This window comes from Antechinus flavipes, chromosome 4 (assembly GCF_016432865.1).
Source record: "Antechinus flavipes isolate AdamAnt ecotype Samford, QLD, Australia chromosome 4, AdamAnt_v2, whole genome shotgun sequence".
Lineage (NCBI taxonomy): Eukaryota > Metazoa > Chordata > Mammalia > Dasyuromorphia > Dasyuridae > Antechinus > Antechinus flavipes.
The window spans coordinates 230,997,731-231,013,940 of NC_067401.1; positions in this window are offsets into that span (position 1 = coordinate 230,997,731).

Sequence of the window (16,210 nt, forward strand, 5' to 3'; positions counted from 1 at the left end):
TATGTATATATATATATGCTGATTGATATCTGCCTATGTATATGGCTTAATAGAAAAAAGTATATTTTCATTAGCTTTTATCGATCAATAGTTCTAATCAATTTGGGAAATTTCAAAAGCTTAAGCATCTTAGTATCTTACATATAGAAATCTTTATTAAATTAGTTTCCTTTAATTTAAATGACTATCACTTAAATGTTTTGCATTGCATGTAAGATTGGGTATCACTTTATGTGAAATACTAAATTTCATGAAAAGCTAAAAGTTGTTTCTTTAAAGTTCTAGATTTGTGTAGTTTCTATAAACTACCAGAAAATTTTCAATGTTCGTTGGAGATAATAGTAATACAGTTATTAAACTTTACAATGGTGCCTAGTGAATTATTGCTTGTACTGAAATAAATGAATGGGAGAAAATAAATATTAGATGGTAATGGGAAGGTATTCAAGAATGAAATGCAAATGAGCAACTTGACTCTTACTCTTGCAATTGATAGAAGACAGGACCTTTAGGTTTCATAAATGAGATGAAGCTGATGGAAGAAGCTGCATAGTTCTTACTGATAATATAAATTTCAAATGTTAATAGATATAGTCTAAACAAGCCTAACTTCTCTTAATAAACATTGTCACATTTAGTAACAGTTTAGAAAAGCAAAAGGAAGGGACTTCTGGGGCCAGAGTCAATGTGTCAGTATTAAAAAATATATATATACTCAAAAAAAAAAAGATGCTAATTGAACAAAAGCCCAACAGAATTCCTGGAGGAACTAAAAAAAAATTAAATATCAACTAACAGTGGAAAAAGAAAAAAAAAATATGTAAAGAAATTAGAGCAAAGCAAGAAAATTATAAGAATCCCATTTAACAACTTGGTAAAAGAAATAGAAAAAATTCTTAATAAAACAATATCTTTAAAAAATAATTGGACAAATGGGAAGAGGCAAAAAATTTCAGTGATAAAAAATAACTCCTTATAGAGTTGACAGAACTGGGAAAAACACAAAAGCTCACTAAAGAAAATATTACTTAAATTAGAATTAAGCATCTAGAAACTAATGACTCCATAAGACATTAAGAAATAATAAAACTTTCAAATAAATAGGGAAAAATGGCAGAAAATGTGAAATATTTCATTGGAAAAACCACAATTTAAGAATGATTAGACTACATGAAAGTCCTAATCAAAGAAAGAATCTACCTATCATATTTCTGAAAATTATCCTGAAAAAATTTGCCTAAAATCCTAAAACCAGAGGGTAAAAAAAATAAAAAGAATCTACAAATTACTACCTGAAAAGTGATTCCAAATTTAAAACTCCCAGAATTCTATAACTTAATTCCAATGTTCCCAGGTAAAACAACAACAACAACAACAACAACAAAAATTAATAGAAACAGCCAGCAACCATTTAGATATCATGGAATTACAGTTAGGATAACATAAGATTCAATAGCTATCATTCCAAAAAATCAATTGGCTTGGAATAGACTATTCTAGAAGGCAGAGGAGCTAGGATTACAATTAAAAATCACCTACCCAGTAAAATTGAATATAATCCTAAACTTAAACACATGAATAATCATTATCCTATTCTTTGCCTTCTCAGGGGAATAGGAGAGAGAACTTGGACCTCAATTTGTTTTAAATGAATGTTTAAAATAAATACATGTAACTGGGAAATATTTAACAAAAACCCTTCTAAACATTCTTCTTTACCCCCATGCTGAAAAGGGAAATAATCTCTAGTATCCATATTTTTTTCATAAATTTTACAAACCTAAAACCTAAATTAGATGAAGTTAATTCAATTCTCTTTAATCATAATTAAGTTATACAGTTTCTACAAAGACATAAATATGAATAATAAATCCTTAGTCCTCTGTATGCATTTTTAATAATTTCATAATCATTTAAAATATCAATAGTGAATACAGTATATTATTTTAAAAATAGTAATTGATATTCAAAATGAATATCATGAAGTTTTGTTTTTCCTTTCTCATTCCATCTTATTCTATCATGTTTTTTTTTTTTGTATCTTTTGACTCTTGTAAAATGGAAAAAAAACCCAAAATTTACACTCAGTCTACAAAAACTGTACTATTATGAGAAGTTCTCTTCATTTTTCCATTTTACAACTTGAAATTTTAAGAAAGGACAGGTATATTGATAGATGATGTCTTTAGCATAGGGGTGTTGTAAATGAGGAAATTCTCTCTGCCCCTTTAGGTTGGCACTTCTACAATGTATCTTCTTAGGAAGTTTCATAGGGCATTGAAAGGTTAAGTGAATTTTTCAGGAAGACAATGTGACAGAAGCCAGAAAAAAAAAAAAAACACCATGTCTACTTGGTCTTTTGTCAAACTCAAATGGAAATAAACACACTAAACCACACATAAGGATCCCTGTAAGTGTATATTGAGTTATAAAACTACATTTTTATGTTATATTATATTTAATTTATATTATTAAATATTTTAATTGGTTCAGCAGACTGCATAGGGATGTGTTTTATAACACTTCTCTGTACCATGTTCTATCTTATAAAGATAAAAATAGTTCTGATTTATGAAATTATAAGTGAAGAATGAAGAATTATCTTAAAATTGAGTATGAGTAGCATAATTATTGATTACATAATTATCAAATTCATTATCAAGATAATTAACAAATTTATGTAGTTGATAACACAAGGTCTTATTATAGTACAATGAGGTACTTATTTTATTTAGAAAAAAGAAGTAAAAGGGAAAATATGATCATGTGATGACTATCTCTTTAAATAGAAAGCCTATTATTTTATATTTCATAAGAAATATATTATTCCATTTAATAGAAATACATAATTTTACTGTTTGTTCAGTTTATACGTGTGTAATACTTTTAAAAAAGTAAACTTCAGGTGTTCATTAATTTAGTCAAACCCTATAAGATTCAGTTATTTTCCGATATTATATGTGTGTGTATATATGTGTGTGTGTGTGTGTGTGTGTGTGTATATATATATATATATATACATATTTCAAATGCTGAATACTATTCCAAAAATTAACTTTCAGCTCTTTGACTAAATTTTTCAAAATGATATATTTCATGACCTTGATAAAGGTTAGGTGTACCTCTAAGCTTTCAATCAGCTTGATCAGTCAGATGATTAGCTCCATCTATTTCATGGCATAAATCCTCAGCTTGGGTGATTAAAGGGTAGTACATTTAAGTTAAAGCCTGAAAATGAACTGAATAGAGAAGATAAATGCCTAGAGATACATTTGTGAATGTATTTTACTTAAAAAATAAGTAAAAGTGATACATTTTAAATAAGGATCTAGACAATTTTCCTACTTTTATTTAGATTTATATCATTGATAATTAGCAAAGATTTGAAAAAAAAAATGTTGGTTTCCATTACATTACCAAGAAAAGAGCTGCCTTATAATTTCTGATAAATGATATTCAATAGTCTTTATGGTATAAATTTGTGCATATAATAATTTTGAAAATCAATGTACATTACACAAAAAATACAAATTTAAGCAGCAATAATTAGTCTTTGGTATATTTTTAATAGTGCTATGTATCATTTTATTTATTTCAAAAAAACCCCTGCAAACATAAAAATATAAGCCCCATCACCTGTTTTAATACAATACTTGAGAAAGGCATATGATATACCTATATTCACTTTTTTAATGATAAGAAATGGATTTCAACTTTATCAGTAGATTTTTAAAATTACCTAAATGATTACTCTTCACTGACATATTTTTAAACATATCTCCTATTTTAAGTTAAATACTAAATACTAGGCAATATGTCTATAGTATTTTATAGTTTTATGAAAAAAAAACTGAATAATATTTTCTGCAATCTTTCAAAGGATCATAACCCTTTCCTAATCACTTTGTATTCTAGAGAATATTTCATAATTTTATCATGCACTGTGATTCTCACACTTCATATTATTCCTAACACATTGGAATGTCACATAATGTCTAGTTAGAGTTTTTCTTTTAATTTCCTTCCTTCCCTTTTTCTTTCCTCCCTTTCTTCCTCCTTCCCTTTTTCCTTCCTTTACTTCTTCTCTTCTTCCCTCTTTCCTTCCATTTCTTCTTCTTTCCCTCCTTTCCTTCTTCTTTTCCTCCCTTCCTTCCTTCCTTCTTCCTTCTTTCTTCCTTCTTTCCTTCCTTCCTTCCTTCCTTCCTTCCTTCCTTCCTTCCTTCCTTCCTTCCTTCCTTCCTTCTTTCCTTCCTTCTTTCCTATCTAGCAAGTGTTTGAGGACAGATTTAAACTGAGGAAGATTCTTCCTTACTTGAAACCTATCCACTGTGTTATTTAGCTGCCCCTTTTAACTGATATATTACACAATGATCCATGGTCACCTCCACACCAGAGTTAAATATTAAATTAAATTTTTTTTGTAGTAATACCATTTATTTCTGCCAGGCTTTGTAAGATTGATTCATCTCCATTTTATTCAGGAACATCATTTTTTTTTTAATTTTCGTCTAATTCACAGAATTGCAAATAACTTTTCATGTAAAGATAAATATAGTAGTCATAACATTTCCTGATTTCCCTTTTCTGATTTTTCTAAATAATAAAATTCTATAAATCTAAAAAGAAATTTTTGTGATAAAGCAAATGAGGAATACACATCAGATTATATTGTAAAAATTGAAAAACAATATTTTTTCTTAATTCACCAGATATTTCAATCTTAATGGGATATTACATAAATCTGACAAAAATATCATTCAAATGTTTATATTATTACCCAGATTTTATTTAATCCCTAGAAGTTTCATGAACATTATAGATATATGATTTAAAATACATAATTTTAAAAAATATATATTCATAAATTTGCAATTTTGATGATAATCTAGATTCTTAAATCACAGTTGTAGCTACAGAGAGATAAAATAACTACTCCATTGCCACACAGTAAACAAAGTTTAAATTTAATGCCAGTGTTTCATAGATTCTAATGAATTTGTCTCAAAAGTTACCATTGGTAAAAGATTATTAACATAAATAGACAAAAATGGAAATTTTTCATATACTAGACTCAGGGAAAAATAGATCTGATCTACAAATCAACAATATATTCTTATAAATCTTTAACACTTCATTTAATACAGAAGTATCTGTGTGCATGTGTATCTGTGTCTGTAGGTAACAGATTCCTCTCCATTTTCTTTCAAAGCATTTTCTCTTCATCAGTTACTCTTATCTTTTACAATAGGTTAGCCTGGACCTTGTCAGGAAGACAATAATGAGCTCAATTAACACACAAACACAAGTTATTTTATTTATGTTCTGCTGATTATTTTTCTTCTTTCATCTGCTTAACCCACAACCATTATTGTTAATATTCATGCTAAATCAATAGATATAAAATAAGTTATTCTGAGTTTAGGGCAAGATCTGGATAAAAATTATCACACTTAGTGATTTCATCCCTTATTATTTCAAGTTTACTAAATGTTCCTTAAGGAAAATTAGAGATGAAACAGAATGAATTAACATCAATTTTCACTTTCTCTAATCTTCCTAAATAAGAAAATTTAGATAGGAAGAAGATGATGAAAAATTTATCACATTCTATATAATGTGATCTGTATATTGTCTTTTTTAAAGATAATTTATAATTAATTTATGAAAATCGATTGAATGTTTATATGTTCATCAGTATAACATGATTTATATATATACACATATTATTTTCAATAATTACAGATATTTTATTGACATATCAGTGATTCAGTCAGTCAAAAGTATTTAATAGATACTTTGTATATGCCAGATAGTAAGTGTTAGGGATATGAAAAAGGCCAAGAGTTATCAAATTAAAAAAAAAAAAAAACTGCCTTCAATGAAATATATTCTATTGGTGTAGACAATGTGAAAATAACTATTAACTATGAATTTAAATTTTTGTGTATGTATAAATATGAGAGGTAATATCAAAGGAAAGTAGCTTGGGAGGCTGAGACAAGTCTCTGGGAGAAAGTAGAATTTGAACTGAATCTTGAAGGAAGCCAGGGAAACAAATAAACAAAAAGAAAAGAAATGAGAACAAGTTATTATGATAGTGTTAAAATCAATTTTTATTTTACAAGATCAAATTAAGCTCTATTAAATGAGAGGTATATCTTTAAAAAAAACTTTTGAGAGGTTAACAAAGTCATAATAGTGGTATAAAGAAAAACCGAGTTCACAGAAAATATTTAGAAAGACATCTAGTATATCTTTAGATAATTAGATAATTTCTTGAAGACCCATGAAATTCTATTTTCCCTTCAATGTATATACTAATTGCTCTGCAGAACTAACAACTTTTAAAGACTCGCTATTTTCTTCTTCACTTTGAAGGTACTTTTAGGGTTAAGTAACATGAGAGATTGTAAGGATAGTGAATAGAGAACTGGCTTCATATTCAGAAAGTCTTGTAATCCAGTTGTGTCAGTGCCATTTACTAAGTGTATGACCCTGAGCAAGTCATTAAAGCTCTCAGTGACCTTAGAAAGCTCTCTAACATTAAAAAATAGACATGTTCCATTCTGCTTGAGTGAAAAGAGAATATACAACAGAAATAATATATTAATGAAATCATAATTATAGATCAAACAGAAATGACAACAAATGCACAAGAATAACTATTGAATAGTATATTTGATTTAATTGATGTAAAAAGAAATATATCCAGCTATAACTTGCAGATGTTTAGGATAAGTTATGTTGGCCCCTTGGTGATATAAACACCAAAATTGACCTGAATCAACAGAAAGAAGATAGATTTGGCATGCTATATAGATCTAGTCAAAATCTCTGCCCTCTAGGAGTGTTCAGTCTAATTATAGACAGAGCCTGAGCATTTAATTATAAAGCAAGTGTAGATTAGCTTTGCGCCCTCACCCAAGAATGACCAAAATATAGCCTTTGAATGCTGAAAAAGTAATAGCTCTATTATCTGCACACTAATCTTTTCCCTTCACAAGCACTTAAAATTTGTACTTAAATCAGCTTTCTAATTATGTGTTCCTATAACAGAGTGTCCTATACTGAGAACTGCATTATTATTCTAGCATTTGAATGACTTAAGCATTTTTCTTTTGCTGAGCTGGCCTTTTTTGTTTACTTTCTTTTGCAAACATGTTTAATGGCTAATTACCATTTTAGTTTTTATCTTAATTGTAACATATCTGGCAGCATGTCATTAAAGAAGTAGCAGATCAGAAGAGATTTGCTCACATTTTTATTTCGAATTTTCTTATTTTCTATACTTTGTCTAAAAAGCATCTCTATTAGTTTGCTTATTAGTTTTTTAAAATACATCCTATGTTGTAACAAAGTTATGGATTTAAAAACTTGCTAAAATTTAGAAAATATGTGTATTTGCATCCTTAACTCCTTTCTCTATATATCGGGGTTAATTTTTACTTTGTTCAAAGGTAAAAGAAAAACAAAAAGCTGAAGCTACTGATTTCCTATCCAGAAAAGAAGTTGTTCAAATAGATTGTGACAATTTGAATATGTATGGGACATTTGATATTTCTAAAATACTCTTAGCTTGAGTTTAGGAAATGTAGAGCAATGCTGAATTTAAGATCTTTTCAAAAATTCCTGTCAATTTCAGGTAAGTATGATGCAAGTATAACAGCTTTAGTGTTGGAAATCCTAGGTTAATATTTGTACTCTGCTTATTGGTGACTGACTGAATGCCCTCAGATAATACATTTAAACTCTCTGAGTCTCAGTTTCTTGATGTGTAAAATAGGAGTATCAATATGTCTACTGACTACTTTACAAAGATACTTACAGTTTTAAAGTTAAATAATTGGAAGTCATTTTAAAGTTATGTGCAAATATATTGAAATGATAAATTATTATTAAAAGATTTAATGGAGGGGCAGCTAATTGGTGCAGTGGATAGAGAACCAGCTCTGAAGTCAGGAGGACCTGAGTTTAAATATAACTTCAGACACTTAAAACTTCTTGGATGTGTGACCCTAGGCAAGTCATTTAGCCCCAATTGCCTCAACAACAACAACAACAACAAAGAGTCAATCAAATAATAATATATTAACAAAACACCTGAAGGATTACAACTAAACTTTTTTCTCTTTTAGAATATATGGCAAAATTTGGAACAAGTAATCATTACAAAAAGGCAAATATGGGATTAATGTCAAGAAAGTTTACTAAGAATTAAAGCTATCCCAAAGTAGATTGGATTGTCATGGGAGGTTCTATTCACAGTATCAATAAACAGGGTTTGGATGATTACTAATTTGGTATATTGTAGTGGTATTCATATTCAGGAATGTGTTGGATTATATGGACACTGTCAAAATTTAGAATTCTGTGATTTCAGGCTTGTTGCAAATGGGTCATAATATCCTGTTTCCTTGAATGATTGTGGGAAGTAAGAATGCCACAGCTATTGCTCCTTCAATTTTCTAATTTGGGGTTATAATACCTGAGATTGGAAAATATTTTATTTTATTTTTTTCTTTTCTTTTTTATTAAAGCTTTTTATATACAAAACATCTGCATGGTTAATTTTTCAACACTGACCTTTGAAAAACTTTCCATTCCAAATTTTCCCCCTTTTTCTCCCCCACTCCCTCCTCTAGATGGCAGGTAGTCCAATACATGTTAAATATGTTAAAAAATATATTTTAGATCCAATATATGTATACATATTTATCCAGTTATCTTGCTGCACAAGAAAAATCAGATCAAGAGGGAAAAAAAACCTAAGAAAGAAAACAAATGTAAGCAAACAACAACAGAAAGCATGAAAATGCTATGTTGTGAACCACACTCAGTTCCCACAGTTCTCTCTCTGAATGTAGATGGCTCTCTTCATCACTGAAAATTGGAACTGGTTTGAATCATTTCATTGTTGAAGAGAGCCATATTCATCAAAACTGATCATCATATAGTCTTGTTGTTGCAGTGTATAATGATTTTCTGGTTCTGCTCATTTCACTTAGCTTTAGTTGATGTAAGTCCCTCCAGGCCTCTCTGAATTCATCCTGCTGGTCATTTCTTATAGAACAATAATATTCCATAACATTAATATACCCTAATTTATTCAGCTATTCTCCATTTGATGGGCATCCATTCAGTTTCCAGTTTCTTGCCACTACAAACAGGGCTGCCACAAACATTTTTGCACATGTGTGTCCCTTTCCCTCCTTTCAGATCTCTTTGAAATATAAGCCCAGTAGAAACACTTCTGGATCAAAGCATATGCACAGTTTGTTAACTTTTTGAGCATAGTTCCAAATTGCTCCATTGGAAAGTAATTTAAAACATTCCTGATAGAAGTAGTTTGGTTATGATTGTGTAGAATTCTAAGGGACTAGAACCAACACTTCTTGACTTTTGAGATTTGAGCTTGCAGTGAATGTTTTCTGGACATTCATTCTCTCACCAATTAAACACACCAGGAAAAGCCATGAGCCTATGATCATATTGGGAGTTTGGAGACAGGTTTTGATGGGGTGGGGAGGGCAGACCAGCACCTAAATTAGGTGGTTATTTGTCCTTGAGTTTGCCTTAGGCTTCCACTGTGGTAAGTTACACATTTCGAAGAGACAGAAAATGCAAGATAATCATGGAATCTATCAATAAAGAAATATACATCATTCACGAGGCTTGACAGTCAAGAGTTGGATGTTATTCTCTAACAGCCACCCAAGGTAATTAAGGATCTAGAGTATTAAGAAGAAAAAAAAATCTCTCCCTCTTTCTTCAAATCTGAAATCATGGCTCTTGACTATGATTCCCTAAAATGGACTTGGGCTTAGCTTGAACTTTTCCTGCTACTACAAGTGAGAAGTTATTGGGTACATTCATTCCAACAATTTGAGTATAATGCTCTTATGCATTTGATTTATTTCCATTTGAAGTAAATTTTATTTAATGTACATATTGAATAAGCAATTTATTTACTTCTATAATTAAAAGTGAAGACAGAATTGATAATGACCCATTCAGTTTGAGTATTAGTAATTATTAATTTGTTATTATAATAGATGATTGTAATGTTCTGGTTAGCTTTCTGGAGGTCTCAGGACCAATATTGGTCTCAGCAGAGTAATCACCACAAGAATAGTCAGGAATAAAGTCCAAAGTCTTTATTATCTCCTTCACAATCTGTCTCCTTTGCCTGGGGCCCGGCTAACTTTCTTGAGCCCCTCCAGAATGGGTCCTGGTTTCAGTGGAGGAATGCAGGAGGCAGAAGAGACACCTAATCAGGCTGATCAAAATGATCAAAGATGGAATGTTTGTGGCTAATTCTGTCCTCAGTTTAAATACTCTATTACAAGTACATCATCATTGGTGTCAATCTTCTGGAATAGGTGTCAACTTTAGAACTATACTAAATATTAAGTACATGTAAACTAGAGGATCATTATCTTAATTCTACTGAGTTAACACCTTATTTTAGGATTAAATCAATTATACTAAACTAGAGAACTATAATCACCATGATAAACTACATAACCATTGTATTATTAATTCCACTGAATTAACACCTTGTTGTAGGATTAAATCAATCCTACTAAACCTTAAGTATATTTCTCCAGAGTTCCTGCCCTTTACAGATGACCAATTTTTTCTCCTTGCTCTCCTTCTAACCATGTTTTTAGAAGCTATTTATTTTGCTGGATAAAAATATGTACCCAACCATCCATACTTGCTTTTACCCTTGCACTTTGTTCCAGGCCCTCTTTTCCTCTTCTTATCTTTTCGTGTCTTGTTAGCTCCCAGAGAGTCAATATCTTTTTGAAATCAAATCAACAAGCATTTATAAATAACTTACACTGTGCCAGACACTGTGATAAACAAGAGATATTTAGATTTATACCTCTAGCCTAAGTTAACATTGAAAATAGGAAGTTATATCAACATCTCAAATGTAACATATACAACTCAAAATAGTATTTGTTACTGTAAATAATCTTTTTTCCCTTAATTTCCTCTTTTTGGAATATAGGAAATACTATTCTTTTACTCACCAAGGTTTACACATCCTTATATTTATTCTTGATCATTCTCTGTTGCTTATCCCTATTGTCCAATTAGTTTATAAGCTTTGTCCTTTCTGCTTCCATGATATTATTCACATTTAATCTTTTCATTTTGAATTTTTAGGTAAATCTTGATATATTTAAAATTAGAAGAGGCTAGCAAAAACATTTTCTTTTGATAAGACACCCTAATGTATTGAATAAAGCAAAGCAAAATAGTATTTTTATTTTCAAGGAATTCCATATTTTTGTGCAAACTTGCTAAACTCATAGAAAAATATTTCCAGGTAGTCAAATTAAAAAAAAAATTGCTACCTAAATCTACTGCATGTATATGCAGTACTACTGCATAGTAGGGATCCTTTGTAATGTGGAAATAATTGGTATACTTTTTCCTGATTAAAATGAGGAAAAAACCCCAATGTTCTGATTTTCAAAGAGAATATACTATGAATAAATCTATACACAATATATGCCAATATATGCCATGAAATATGGTATGAAAAATAATTTTATTTAAAGAAATTTTGTAATTATAATTCTTAAACAAAATACAAATAAAAACATTTTTTCAAGCAGTACACAAGTATTTATACCAAGACATTTCTAATTACTTTCCATTGTCCCTCCATATATAGAGTATGCAAATACAATTCACTATTTGGATAAAATCTTAGTTCCAAAATCTGATATGGTAGGTTAAAATTGGCATTGACTTATACTCTTCAGAGATGGCAATAAGAACAAATAAGAGAAAATATAAAGTAAGCTAAGGTGCTAAAATGAAAACTGAAACAGAAACACTTAATTCATAGAGATTATTGAAAGAAAGTATTCTCCAAAGTATTGGGTTTGGGAGAGGAACCCTGCAATTTATAAACACATTTCTGTGTACATCAATTTATTTAATATTAATTACATAGAGGATCAGAGAATTTGAAGAGAGCCTGATTGCAAAATAATCTTCCTTCTGATCATGTCATAGAGAAAGGCATTTTGTCTTACTCCTGAAATGAGTTCCTTCTATGGCATCCCAAACAATTGATTATGGAGCCTCTTTTTAATGTTCACCACAGATGGAAACCTCACTACCTTTAAAAATAGTCTAGTCAAATTTTGGATGGCTCTTCTTGTTAGAAAGCATCTACTGTGAGATAGCTAAGTGACAAGTGGATCAAATGATATGCCTTTTCAGAAAGACCTAAGTTCAAATCCACTTCCAACATTTAATAATTCCATGACTCTTAGTAAGTCACTTAACTTCTGTTTGCTTCAATTTCCTCATATGTAAAAATGAGGACAATACCTACTGCTCAAGGTTATTGAAAGGATAAGATTGCAAAATGATTTTCAAGTTTTAAAATACTATGGAAATGTTAGGTATTATTATTATTATTAATTATTTTAAACCATGATGTCTTCCTATAAATTCCATTTATTGATTTTTGTTTTGGCCTTCAGAAGCAAAAATCAAAATGGCTATTTTTTATAAGTAAATTATTTTTATATCTGAAAATACAACCCTTTTCATCCTCCTAAATCCATTCACCAAGTCTTTCTTGCAAGATAAACATTGCTTCTTGACATCCCCATTGAATGAGTTTGAAACCCCATCACTATCAAAGAATCACAAATATTATAGATGTAAGTAGAATTAGAAATCATCTAATTTCATATTCATTTCAGAGGTGAGGAAGCAAAAATCCCAAGTGCTGACATACTGTGTCTAAGCTCTCTTGGATACTTTTCATTTTCACTGGTCTGTGTATAAGCTATATCAGATTGCTTACCATCTCAGGAAAAGAGAAGGGAAAGGAAGGAGAGAGAAACAGAATTTCAAACTCAAAACTTAAAAAAAATTTGCACGTACTTAGAATAAATTAAATATTTTTAATATGTACACATATGTATACACACATTTATGTACCTATATACATATATACCTTCAAACACATACATAATTATGAATGCATATATATAAAGCTTTATTCTATCTATTCTTCATTGTATACCTAACCTCACTCCATATTTATAATATAGTCATTATGTTATCCTGATTTTGTAATGAGTAATATGAGTAAATTTACTCTTAAGAAGGGTAAAATAAATTGATCTTCAAACTATAGCAAGTGTGTAACTCAAATTATGTTCTTTATTCCTTGTCTAGTGCTCAAATCATTATGCTACCTAGCTGTTTCAGGATATAATTCAAACCAATGGATGGATATATGTATGTGTGTGTGTGTGTGTGTGTGTGTGTGTGTGTGTGTGTGTGTATACACACATATCTATTCAAATTCTAATGAGGAAAAGAATAATAATGTAATAATGACAGAAGAAAAACAACAATAATAAAAGAAGTCAATTTATTGTAAATAAAGGAGCCAAGGAACAATTATTGAATACTATTGTGAGATGAACTCACTACTGATACAGTTAAGAACTCTTTTGAAAATCTTTTGGGGAGTAGAAGTCTAGGAAATTACTTAAATATTTTAACAAAACACGTAGAAAAGTACTTTAAAAGACATTCAACAATAATCATATACCTTAGATTTACTTTTCTACATTTAGTTTTGCTTGATTAAGGTCACACAACCAAAACACAACTGTTTTAGTGTATACATCAACAAAGTTGTTTTCAGCCTGAGGGATTATTTGGTTGGTCACCTTAAGGGCTGACTTTAAGAAAATGAAAGTCTAATAATGTTGTTGAAAGAGTGAAATCAGTTAAGACAAGTGACAGAAATGCTTTCTAGAGTCAATTATGTTTGCTTTTCCTTTTCCCTAAGTGTTCATTACCTTTAAACAGAGCCACACATTGGCAGAAGTAATTACCTGGTTGGTCAATGCAAGTGGCTCCATTCTTACAAGGAAAAGATGCACACTCATCTATATCTATTTTACATAGTAAAACTTTGAAAAAATAAGAAAAGATTTAAACTCTCAGTAAGACAAGCAAGCATCATTTCAAAATTCTTCAACCTGTGCAAGCATTTTTAACCACTGGTGATATGATGGAAGATACGATTCATCAAATAAAATATCACATATATTAGTGTCAGAATCAATTTAGTTCACTTTACCACAAGCTGTACCAACTTCTTTCTCAATTACTAAATGCAGACTAATCTTTCCTTGATATGGAAACATTTAAAATTTGCTTTCCTGTGACTTAATCTGTCTTCAGTTGGTAAATTTACAGATGGAGTAGACGTTCCAGGTCTTTGCAATTCCAATGAAACATTAATCTAAGACAAATAATGAGAAATGAGGAGGTAGTAAAGGTAAATTAGTCGAATATTTTGATATGTGTTATATGGGCTACTGTCCTTTTCAGTGTGAAATTGTCAATTGATGCTACTCACTAACGAACACAGTGGGATTTGTATCCACTGATCAAATTTGTATAATCAAACTGTGGAGACATAGTAATGAATGGCACTTATTTATATTGATTTCACAAAGGATGCCTATAGTTAGGAAACAAAATGGAGATTTCTACTGAATTAATTTAATAATGCCCCTCTTCCATTTCAACATGTCTTTTGAAATAGTTCCTCAGTCCCAAACTGTGTTTTTTTTAAACAAATATCCCACTTCTAGTGAAACCCCAAAGTAGAATTTACACATTACATTATCAAAATTGGTTCATAATTTCTAGAGAGTAAAATAAAGTACATGGGGCAGCTAGATGACTCCATGGATAGAGCACTAGCCCTGAGGTCAGGAGGACCTGAGTTCAAATCTGGCCTCAGACACTTAATACTTAGTTGTGTGACCCTAGGCAAGTCACTTACTCCCAATTGTCTCAGCAAAAAAAAAAAATACATTAATATATTCTTGAGATTATTCTCATGACAGACAAAACATTCTTATTAATTTATAACTATAGAATATATAATTTATAAATGTATATATAAATATGATTTATAATACATATAATTTATAACATTTATAAAATATATAATTTATAATTATAGAAATGAAAAAAATGACCAAGAAATGCAATACAGCATATTTGCTTGCACAAGAAATCTTTCTTTTGTATCTAATATATGAATAATTAAAAATGAACAAATGCAATATTAAATGTGGAAATTTTGTTTTAATTCTAAGCAAGAAGTCCTACAGTACTGAAATAAACTTTTAATAGTCATTAATGATTTATACAGTATATGTTGTGTCTGACATTGTGCCAAGTGCTGGATATATGAGTTTTAAAAAAAAAGAGTCCCTGTCATCAAGTGGGTTACAAAGTAATGAGGGAACAAAAAGTACAAAAGGAAGGAAAAGAGTAGGAGAGGCAGTACTCAATGTGGGAAGAGTGGTGAGGAAATTAGAGGAATCTCAAAATAAGAAATGAGATGTTCGGAGTTAAGCACTATTCCTTAAATGGAAAGTTTAGAGTTCAGTGTCCCAAACACTAATCACAGGTGCAGGCAATCGTGATGTAGTATGTAGTTTTCTTATTTTGGTTTTCCTGGGATCTTGAAGCAGGCTTCTTTTCAGTAGAGTAATCACCACAAGAATAGCCAGATGTTAAAGTCTGAATCCTTTATTATCTCTTTCAAAGTCTTTTCTCCTTTCCTGGGGCCAGTTAACTTTCTTAAAGGCCTTCCAGAGTCTTGGTTTCAGTGGAGAAGCTAAGGAGGAGAGCCAGCCATCACAGGGTGTGAGATGGGATGAATGAATCTGTCTCTCAGTCCCCCCTGGCTTATATGCCCTATTTTAAGTATAAACCAACTATTATATCACTAGGAAACAAGTATTTGTTGGAAGACTGTTGGAATCCTTACAAACTGCTAACTAATTAGAGTTGATCTAATCTTACAAGAAGATGCTTTGGGCAGAACCTGAAACAAGGTACTAAGTAGGACTAATTAATACAAGGCTTGTGTTCACACCTTTGCTCATTGGAGTTCACAAGTATGGGAGTTTCACAAAGTAAACTTTGTATGAGTTCACACCTCCCTTGAAGCTCTTTGGGCCAGAGAGCACTATGGGAGAACACCCACAATCCCTCTCTTGAAGGAGCATAAATAGAGCTTCAATGGGCCAGTCGAAGAAGTCCTTCAGAGTGAAGAAGCTACAAGTCAAGAGTTCAGTGAACAACCAGATTCATCTTCCTCTCACACCACTGTGGTAGGTGGCTGGGC